Source organism: Ranitomeya imitator, chromosome 1 (assembly GCF_032444005.1).
Source record: "Ranitomeya imitator isolate aRanImi1 chromosome 1, aRanImi1.pri, whole genome shotgun sequence".
In the NCBI taxonomy this organism is placed as follows: domain Eukaryota; kingdom Metazoa; phylum Chordata; class Amphibia; order Anura; family Dendrobatidae; genus Ranitomeya; species Ranitomeya imitator.
Window position 1 is genome coordinate 973,507,618 of NC_091282.1, and position 12,028 is coordinate 973,519,645.

Consider the following 12,028-nt stretch of genomic DNA (forward strand, 5'->3'; position numbering starts at 1 on the left):
TCTGTGGAGTCTAACAGGGCACAGTGCTTTCCTTTCACGGCTACTCAGTGAATTAACTGAGTTAGTCTATACCGCCATATAGCTCCGCCATTTGCTAGCAGCAGGTACTCCTGCACGGTGGACCCCGGGCTGCGAACGCACCAATATCAATAAACATCTCTATTTACTCGGTGCGTTCCGCTAGCCCTAACATATACTATATACAGGAGGAGATGACATACAGGTACATATATATACAGGAGGAGATGACATACAGGTATATACTATATACAGGAGAAGATGACACACAGGTATATATATATACAGCAGCAGATGACCTACAGGTATATACTATATACAGGATGAGATGACATACAGGTATATGCTATATATAGAAGATGACATGCAGGTATATACTATATACAGGAGGAGAGGACACACAGATATATACTATATACAGGGGAGATGACACACAGGTATATACTATATACAGGAGGAGATGACATACAGGTATATACTATATATAGAAGGAGATGACATTCAGGTATATACTATATATAGGGGAAATGACACACAGCATGTATATACTATATACAGGGGAGATGACATACAGGTATATAATATACAGAAGATGACATACAGATGTATACTATATATAAGGGAGATGACAAACATGTATATACTGAGGTGATGAGGTGAAAATGAGAGGTGTGAGGTGAAAATGAAAAGGTGTGAGTGCAAAATGAGAGGAGTGAGGAAAAATAGTGGAGTGATCAGAAAATGACAGATGTGAGGTTGAAATGACAAGTGTTAGGGGGGAATGAGAGGAGTGAGGGAGAAAATGAGAGGTGTGAGGGAGAAAATGAGAGATGCGAGGGGAAAATGAAAGATGTGATTGGGAAAATGAGAAGCGTGATGGGAAAATAAGAGAAGTGAGGTGCTATAACTAACCACAGATATTTACTATGCCCAGGCAACGCCGGGCTCTTCAGCTAGTATATATATATATATATATATATATATATATATATATATATATATGTACAGTACAGACCTAAAGTTGGGACACATCTTCTCATTTAAAGATTATTCTGTATTTTCATTACTGTGAAAATTGTACATTCACACTGAAGGCATCAAAACTATGAATTAACACATGTGGAATTATATACAAAAAGTGTGAAACAACTGAAATTATGTCTTGTGTTCTAGGTTCTTCAAAGTAATAATCTTTATTAATAATCTTTATTTTTTATATATCGCTAACATATTCCACAGTGCTTTACACACATTATCATCGCTGTCCCCGATGGGGCTCACAATCTAGAATCCCTATCAGTATGTCTTTGGAATGTGGGAGGAAACCGGAGAACCTGGAGGAAACCCACGCAAACACGGAGAGAACATACAAACTCTTTGCAGATGTTGTCCTGGGTGGGATTAGAACCCAGGACCCCAGCGCTGCAAGGCTGCAGTGCTAACCACTGCGCCACCATAGCCACCCTTTGCTTTGATGACTGCTTTGCACACTCATGGCATTCTCTTGATGAGCTTCAAGAGATAGTCACCGGGAATGGCTTTCACTTCATAGGTGTGCCCTGTCAGGTTTAATAAGTGGGATTTTTTGCCTTATAAATGGGGTTGGGACCATCAGTTGTGTTGTGCAGAAGTCTGGTGGATACACAGCTGATAGTCCTACTGAATAGACTGTTAGAATTTGTATTATGGCAAGAAAAAAGCAACTAAGTAAAGAAAAATGAGGGCCATCATTACTTTAAGAAATGAAGGTCAGTCAGTCTGAAGTTTATCTGAGTCACCAGCCTCAGAAATCGCAGGTTATTAGCAGCTCAAAATAGAGACCAGGTCAATGCCACACAGAGTTCTAGCAGCAGACACATCCCTACAACAACTGTTAAGAGGAGACTTTGTGCAGCAGGCCTTCATGGTAATATAGCTGCTAGGAAACCCCTGCTAAGGACAGGCAACAAGCAGAACAGACTTGTTTGGGCTAAAGGACACAAGGAATGGACTTTAGACCAGTGGAAATCTGTGCTTTGGTCTGATGAGTTCAAATTTGAGATCTTTGGTTCCAACCACTGTGTCTTCGCAGACAATGTGAACGGATGGACTCTACATGCCTGGTTCCCACCGTGAAGCATGGAGGAGGAGGTGTGATGGAGTGGGGGTGCTTTTCTGGTGACACTGTTGGGAATTTATTCAAGACTGAAGGCATACTGAACCAGCATGGCTACCACAGCATCTTGCAGCGGCATGCTATTCCATCCGGTTTGCATTTAGTTGGACCATCATTTATTTTTCAACAGGACAATGACCCCAAACACACCTCCAGGCTGTATAAGGGCTATTTGACTAAGAAGGAGAGTGATAGGGTGCTACGCCAGATGACCTGGCCTCCACAGTCACCAGACCTGAACCCAATCGAGATGGTTTGAGGTGAGCTGGACCGCAGAGTGAAGGCAAAAGGGCCAACAAGTGCTATGCATCTCTGGGAACTCCTTCAAGATGGTTGGAAGATCGTTCCTGGTGACTACCTCTTGAAGCTCATCAAGAGAATGCCAAGAGTGTGCAAAGCAGTCATCAAAGCAAAAGGTGGCTACTTTGAAGAACCTAGAATATAAGACATAATTTCAGTTGTTTCACATTTTTTGTTAAGTATATAATTCCACTTGTGTTAATTCATAGTTTTGATGCCTTCAGTGTGAATGTACAGTTTTCATAGTCATAAAAATACAGAAAAATCTTTAAATGAGAAGATCTGTCCAAACTTTTGGTCTGTACTGTATATTTAATATGTTTTTACAAATTTTTTTTAACATTTTTTACGTTGTCCCAGACATCACTTATAGTATCAGATCGCTGATCTAATACTCTGTAATGCTTCTGCACTGCAGAGCAACAGATCGGGGTCTGACAGGTGGGGAAGGCTATGATCAGGCAGTGACACAGCACCTTCCCTGAAGGATGCCACAGCAATTTTGTGGCCAGGGGTCTTCATGGAGACCATCAGGACAATGTGATCGCATCGTATTGTCCTGATGGAAGCATGCAGGGAGCCCACTCCCTGCTTGATGCTCCTCTATGTCACTGTCACTATTGACAGCGGCATCACAGGGGTTAATCCCTGTGTGCAGACTACCACTCTTACAGTATAGACCCATAGAAGAGAATGGAACAAAGACCTTGTACTGCTTCATTCACATGCGACTCAGGGAAACATGTTCTCGTGAACGATATTTGTCTAATGAGTGAGATCCTCAGCCATTTATTACCTATTCACATAAATGTTCCTGTGATAACACATTTAAGTACCGTTAGGAGAGAGGACTACCTAAGTACATATGAACAAAATATGTTCACCTTAATTTGTTAAAAATATCTGATTGTAGGTGAATGTGTATGTAAACTAGGCAAATTAGATTGGGTCAGGAACTGATGTAAATGGAGGCCAATTCTGTACAGCACTGCAGAACTTGTTGGTGCTATAACTATTAATAAAAAAAAAAGTAGCCAGTGTATAAATGGCCATCTGAAATACTGATCCTTTGCAGTCCTGTTACATGGGCTGGATGTAAGACCACTTCCACCAAGGTATGACCAGCTGTTGCTATAATACTTAGCGGCTGTAGGACTCTTATAATCACCAGCTATGTGGAAGACATTTTTTTTCACAGCCAACTTGTGTCCTGAAAAGTGTTCTGCCTCCGACCTTATCAGAGGGCAACATCTATGGAAACTCCCTGACAAACATAGTTATAGTGGAAAACAGATGCTTCTAGACTTGTTTGAAAACCTACTTTATTTCTTCTTGGATAAAACAATAAGTTTCCACTACACGCACAATGTCCCTCCATTTTCTTTTCCTCTTTTTTTCTTTCTTTTGTTGTGAGTTAATCCGTGACTGTTATTTATATCAGAGAAGTGTAACTATAAATTCAGTCTTAGTGCTCCCTCAGTGGTGTGAACCTCCAGATCAAGCCTAATCCACAGATTAGATACTGAAGTGCTGCTTCAATTGTGCAGCATTATCACGTTCTATCGCTTGGACTGCTTTCAAACTGGAGCATATGCTGTGACAATACTTTTGAAGCTGTTGCTAAGTTGTAAGCACTCATCATTATCAGGGTTTTTCCTATGTATTTTGGTGCAAGGTTTTTTTTTAGCAGGAAATGTCTGCCAGGGGCCTAAGCTGATATGTTAGTTACCCTTCTTTCCTTAGGGGTTGAAAATGCTTGGTGATCCTAACAGGCTGCCAATACAAACTCCAAAAACCAGGTATCATTATTTTTATTCACTCCCTATTGTAGTTACTGCTTTTGTTTGTTTGTCTTTTTTTATAGACAGTATATATATTCCCAGGAAGTATGACTACCTTGGGCTGGTCAGGGTATTTTTTTGTGTCTACGTTTGTCTTTTGTGAGTTTACATTTTACATCTATCTAATAAACATTGACATTTTTAATATGTCTTTTTTTGACACTACTCGATTTGTTTTTATACATTAAGTCAAAATAACCAATTCTTTCACAAAGGATAAATCCTTAAAAAGGGACTGCACCCTGTCTAGTTGCCCTTTAAATTCCCCAAATTGGACCTAATGTGAGGCTGAAGAAATTGACTTTCTAGCAAATGTCAGGTCCAAGCTTCTGGGTTATGGGATCCTGGCATGTTGAGTAGGATTCCACAACCACAACTTTCCAAAGCCCCACTCACTGGAAAAGTATGATTTCTCGCACATCATGAGATCTCATGCTTTGAGCAAAAACAATGCTCAAGATCACAGAGAAGGGGGTCATGAAGGGGTTGCTGCAGGGCTGTGGGATCTCACTCTGCATGCCAAAATCCTACAACCAAGAAACTAGGACCAGACTAGTGCTATAAACTCAAGTGATGGCATTAGGAATAATTTTGGTAATTTTTGCCAATAAGTTATATTTAGTAAAATCAGTGTTCTTTGGATGCCAACTGTTTTCTTAAATAAAACAGGTTGATAATAGGTACTCTTTAAATGCAAAGACACAAAATAAATTTTTGCTTTTGAGATTAGAATTATGAAATTATTACACTCCTCTTCCCTTATAATATAAGACATTTGGCACTACAGATAATCATGCAAAATAATTTATTTCATGCAGTAACAACTCTGTTGCAAAACAATTGACGTTTCAGCAACAAACGGCCTTCTTCATAACAGAGAGTGGCAAGGAGTATGAATGGCTGGAGTCACACAGCATAAGATCATACAGGCCAAACGAATGTAGAAATAGTGCAGGAGAATGGCATCATGGTGCATAGGAGAGAATCGCTAAAGTTCTGGTGAACTTTAGGTGTTGTTCAATAGTGGACAGCCCCTTGTAATTACAAGTAAAGCCAGAGTCACACTTGCGAGGGTAATGCGAGAAACTCGCGCAAGTCTTTCACATCAATACCGGGCACTGCCGCCGGCACTCCAGACCGGAGCATGTGGCTGCATTGCCGGGTAGGTAGGGTTGAGCGAAAACGGATCAGACAATTTAAAAAATCCTCGACTTTTGGCAAAGTCGGGTTTCTTGAAACCCGACCCGATCCTAGTGTGGGATCGGCCATGAGGTCGGCGATCTTCGCGCCAAAGTCGCATTTCGTATGATGCTTTCAGCACCATTTCTCATTCAATGAAGGAGGACGCAGCGTGATGACATAGGTCTCGGTCCCCACCATCTTAGAGAAGGGCAATACAGTGATTGGCTTGCTTTCGCCGACCGCCATCTTACTTCTGCCGATATTAGCATAGGGAGAGGTTGCTGCAGCTTCATCAGAAGAAGGGATATAGTTAGGGAGGGAAGATTTACCCCGAAACTGCTTGTGCTGTAGCGATTTCTACTGTCCAACACCACCTTTTCTTTGCAGGGACAGTGGAGTTTTTTTTGTGCATCAGCGCTGTAGCTTATTAGGCTGCCCTATAAGGCTCCCTGATAGCTGCATTGCTGTTTGTACACCGCTGTGCAAACCAACTGCTTTTTTTAAAGCAAAAATCCTGTTGCTCCTTTCTGCACAGTTCTCTTGTTTCTTTGTCCAAACTATTGTGTGCAGCAGTCCTTTTTATTGCTGTCATACTTGTCCTTTGATCATTGTAGGGAGATTGAAATTGTACTACAGCTCTTGTAATTTTTGATATATCTGCCAACCACGTTCTGTGTTATGACCTGGTGGTTAGGAGCACCCGGAATGACCTGATAATTAAACCTCATACAGGACGAGCTCTGGGATGTGGGAGCTCTGCTGACCGCAAGCCCTAATCCTATCACACACACTAGAAATAGCCGTGGAGCGCTCCTGACCAGACCTAGGCGCCTCGTCACAGCCTAAGAACTATCTAGCCCTAGAGATAGAAAATAAAGCCTACCTTGCCTCAGAGAAATTCCCCAAAGGTAAGGAAGCCCCCCACATATATTGACTGTGAGTAAAGATGAAAGTCACAAACGCAGAAATGAAACAGGTTTCAGCAAAGGGAGGCCAGACTTACTAAATAGACAGAGGATAGGAAAGGTAACTTTGCGATCAGCACAAAAACCTACAAAAGACCACGCAGAGTGTGCAAAAAAGACCTCCGCACCGACTCACGGTGCGGAGGGGCCACTCTGCATCCCAGAGCTTATAGCTAGCAAGACAGAATCATGAAAACCAGCTGGACAAGAAAACAGAGAACAAAATAAGACAATAAGGAACTTAGCTTCTGCAGGAGAAGGCAGGTCACCAGAGAGATCCAGGAGCGAACTGAACGAATGCAAAAACATTGACAGCTGGCATGGAGTAACGATCTGAGAGGAGTTAAATAGAGCAGCCAACCAAAGGATAAACCACGTCACCTGTGTAAGGAACCTCAGAAGCAGCAGCTTCACTCATAGCCACCAGAGGGAGCCCATAGACAGAACTCGCCGAAGTACCATTCACGACCACAGGAGGGAGTTCGACAACAGAATTCACAACAGTACGCCCCCTTGAGGAGGGGTCACCAAACCCTCACCAGAGCCCCCAGGCCGATCAGGATGAGCCAAATGAAAGGCACGAACCAGATCGGCAGCATGAACATCAGAGGCAAAAACCCAGGAATTATCTTCCTGACCATAACCCTTCCACTTGACCAGGTACTGGAGTTTCCGTCTCGAAACACGAGAATCCAAAATCTTCTCCACCTTTCTTGGTCAAATCAGTCAACGGTTTAGCAATACTGGAAAAATTAGCGATGAAGCGACGATAAAAATTAGCAAAGCCCAGGAACTTCTGTAAGCTCTTCACAGATGTCGGCTGAGTCCAATCGTAAATGGCCTGAACTTTAACAGGGTCCATCTCGATAGTAGAAGGGGAAAAAAATGAAACCCAAAAATGAAACCTTCTGAACTCCAAAGAGACACTTTGACCCCTTCACAAACAAGGAATTCGCACGAAGGACCTGGAACACCATTCTGACCTGCTTCACATGAGACTCCCAATCATCCAAAAAGACCAAAATGTCATCCAAATATACAATCATGAATCTATCCAGGTACTTTCGGAAGATGTCCTGCATAAAGGACTGAAACACAGATGGAGCATTAGAAAGCCAGAATGGCATAACCAGGTACTCAAAATGGCCCTCGGGCGTATTAAATGCTGTTTTCCATTCATCACCCTGTTTAATTCGCACAAGATTATACGCACCACGAAGATCTATCTTGGTGAACCAACTAGCCCCCTTAATCCGAGCAAACAAATCAGACAGCAGCGGCAAAGGATACTGAAATTTGACTGTGATCTTATTAAGAAGGCGGTAATCAATACAAGGTCTCAAAGAGCCATCCTTCTTGGCCACAAAAAAGAACCCTGCTCCCAATGGTGACGACTAGTGTTGAGCGATACCGTCCGATACTTGAAAGTATCGGTATCGGATAGTATCGGCCGATACCCGAAAAATATCGGATATCGCCGATACCGATATCCGATACCAATACAAGTCAATGGGACACCAAGTATCGGAAGGTATCCTCATGGATCCCAGGGTCTGAAGGAGAGGAAACTCTCCTTCAGGCCCTGGGATCCATATTAAAGTGTAAAATAAAGAATTAAAATAAAAAATATTGTTATATTCACCTCTCCGGCGGCCCCTGGACATCAGCGGGAGGATCCGGCGTCCGGCACGGCTTCTTTCTTCAAAATGCGCGCCTTCAGGACCTGTGGAATGACGTCCCGGCTTCTGATTGGTCGCGTGCCGCCCATGTGACCGCCACGCGACCAATCAGAAGCCGCGACGTCATTCCTCAGGTCCTAAAAGGCGCTCATTCTAGGACTTTAGCTGAGGAATGACGTCGCGGCTTCTGATTGGTCGCGTGGCGGTCACATGGGCGGCACGCGACCAATCAGAAGCCGGGACGTCATACCACAGGTCCTGAAGGCGCGCATTTTGAAGAAAGAAGCCGTGCCGGACGCCGGATCCTCCCGCTGATGTCCAGGGGTCGCCGGAGAGGTGAATATAACAATATTTTTTATTTTAATTCTTTATTTTACACTTCCGATACCGATACCCGATATCACAAAAATATCGGATCTCGGTATCGGAATTCCGATACCGCAAGTATCGGCCGATACCCGATACTTGCGGTATCGGAATGCTCAACACTAGTGACGACGACGGACGAATATGACCCTTCTCCAAGGACTCCTTTATATAACTCCGCATAGTGGCGTGCTCTGGCACAGATAAATTAAACAGACGGCCCTTAGGAAACTTACTACCAGGAATCAAATTAATAGCACAGTCGCAATCCCTATGAGGAGGTAGGACACCAGATTTGGGCTCTTCAAATACATCCCGGTAATCTGATAAAAACTCAGGGACTTCAGAAGGAGTGGATGGCGAAATTGACAGCAATGGAACATCACCATGTACCCCCTGACAACCCCAGCTGGACACAGACATAGATTTCCAATGCAACACTGGATTATGGACCTGTAGCCATGGCATCCCCAAAACGACCACATCATGCAGATTATGCAACACCAAAAAGCGAATATCCTCCTGATGTGCAGGAGCCATGCACATGGTCAATTGAGTCCAGTACTGAGGCTTATTCTTGGCCAAAGGCGTAGCATCAATTCCTCTCAATGGAATAGGATACTGCAAGGGCTCCAAGAAAAAACCACAGCGCCTGGCAAACTCTAAGTCCATCAAATTCAGGGCAGCGCCTGAATCCACAAATGCCATTACAGAATAGGACGACAGAGAGCAAATCAGAGTAACGGACAAAAGAAATTTAGACTGTACCGTACCAATGGTGGCAGATCTAGCGAACCGCTTAGTGCATTTAGGACCATCGGAGATAGCATGAGTGGATTCACCACAGTAAAAACACAGCCCATTCCGACATCTGTGTTCTTGCCGTTCAGCTCTGGTCAAAGTCCTATCACACTGCATAGGCTCAGGCCTATGCTCAGAGAATACCGCCATATGGTGCACAGCTTTGCGCTCACGCATGCGCCGATCGATCTGAATGGCCAAAGACATAGACTCATTCAGACCAGCAGGCGTGGGAAATCCCACCATGACATCCTTAAGGGCTTCAGAAAGACCCTTTCAGAAAATTGCCGCCAGGGCACATTCATTCCACTGAGTAAGCACAGACCACTTTCTAAACTTCTGACAGTACACCTCCGCTTCATCCTGACCCTGACACAAAGCCAGCAAGATTTTCTCTGCCTGATCCACTGAATTTGGTTCATCATAAAGCAATCCAAGCGCCAGAAAAAATGCATCAACATCACGCAATGCAGGATCTCCTGGCGCAAGGGAAAATGCCCAGTCTTGAGGGTCACCACGTAACAAAGAAATAATGATTTTTACCTGTTGAACGGGGTCACCAGAGGAGCGGGGTTTCAAAGCTAGAAACAGTTTACAATTATTTTTGAAATTCAAGAACCTAGATCTATCCCCAGAAAGAAAGTCAGGAATAGGAATTCTAGGTTCTAACATAGGATTCTGAACCACAAAATCTTGAATGTTTTGTACCCTTGCAGTGAGATGATCCACACAAGAGGACAAACCTTGAATGTCCATATCTACACCTGTGTCCTGAACCACCCAAAGGTCTAGGGGAAAAGAAAGACAAAACACAGTGCAAAGAAAAAAAAATGGTCTCAGAAGTTCTCTTATCCCTCTATTGAGATGCATTAATACTTTGGGCCAGCTGTACTGTTATGACCTGGTGGCTAGGAGCACCCGGAATGACCTGATAATTAAACCTCATACAGGACGAGCTCTGGGATGTGGGAGCTCTGCTGACCGCAAGCCCTAATCCTATCATACACACTAGAAATAGCCGTGGAGCGCTCCTGACCAGACCTAGGCGCCTCATCACAGGCTAAGAACTATCTAGCCCTAGAGATAGAAAATAAAGCCTACCTTGCCTCAGAGAAATTCCCCAAAGGTAAGGAAGCCCCCCACATATATTGACTGTGAGTAAAGATGAAAGTCACAAACGCAGAAATGAAACAGGTTTCAGCAAAGGGAGGCCAGACTTACTAAATAGACAGAGGATAGGAAAGGTAACTTTGCGATCAGCACAAAAACCTACAAAAGACCACGCAGAGTGTGCAAAAAAGACCTCCGCACGGTGCGGAGGGGCCACTCTGCATCCCAGAGCTTCCAGCTAGCAAGACAAAATCATGAAAACCAGCTGGACAAGAAAACAGAGAACAAAATAAGACAATAAGGAACTTAGCTTCTGCAGGAGAAGGCAGGTCACCAGAGAGATCCAGGAGCGAACTGAACGAATGCAAAAACATTGACAGCTGGCATGGAGTAACGATCTGAGAGGAGTTAAATAGAGCAGCCAACCAAAGGATAAACCACGTCACCTGTGTAAGGAACCTCAGAAGCAGCAGCTTCACTCATAGCCACCAGAGGGAGCCCATAGACAGAACTCGCCGAAGTACCATTCACGACCACAGGAGGGAGTTCGACAACAGAATTCACAACAGTACCCCCCCTTGAGGAGGGGTCACCGAACCCTCACCAGAGCCCCCAGGCCGATCAGGATGAGCCAAATGAAAGGCACGAACCAGATCGGCAGCATGAACATCAGAGGCAAAAACCCAGGAATTATCTTCCTGACCATAACCCTTCCACTTGACCAGGTACTGGAGTTTCCGTCTCGAAACACGAGAATCCAAAATCTTCTCCACCTTTCTTGGTCAAATCAGTCAACGGTTTAGCAATACTGGAAAAATTAGCGATGAAGCGACGATAAAAATTAGCAAAGCCCAGGAACTTCTGTAAGCTCTTCACAGATGTCGGCTGAGTCCAATCGTAAATGGCCTGAACTTTAACAGGGTCCATCTCGATAGTAGAAGGGGAAAAAAATGAAACCCAAAAATGAAACCTTCTGAACTCCAAAGAGACACTTTGACCCCTTCACAAACAAGGAATTCGCACGAAGGACCTGGAACACCATTCTGACCTGCTTCACATGAGACTCCCAATCATCCAAAAAGACCAAAATGTCATCCAAATATACAATCATGAATCTATCCAGGTACTCTCGGAAGATGTCCTGCATAAAGGACTGAAACACAGATGGAGCATTAGAAAGCCCGAATGGCATAACCAGGTACTCAAAATGGCCCTCGGGCGTATTAAATGCTGTTTTCCATTCATCACCCTGTTTAATTCGCACAAGATTATACGCACCACGAAGATCTATCTTGGTGAACCAACTAGCCCCCTTAATCCGAGCAAACAAATCAGACAGCAGCGGCAAAGGATACTGAAATTTGACTGTGATCTTATTAAGAAGGCGGTAATCAATACAAGGTCTCAAAGAGCCATCCTTCTTGGCCACAAAAAAGAACCCTGCTCCCAATGGTGACAACGACGGACGAATATGACCCTTCTCCAAGGACTCCTTTATATAACTCCGCATAGCGGCGTGCTCTGGCACAGATAAATTAAACAGACGGCCCTTAGGAAACTTACTACCAGGAATCAAATTAATAGCACAGTCGCAATCCCTATGAGGAGGTA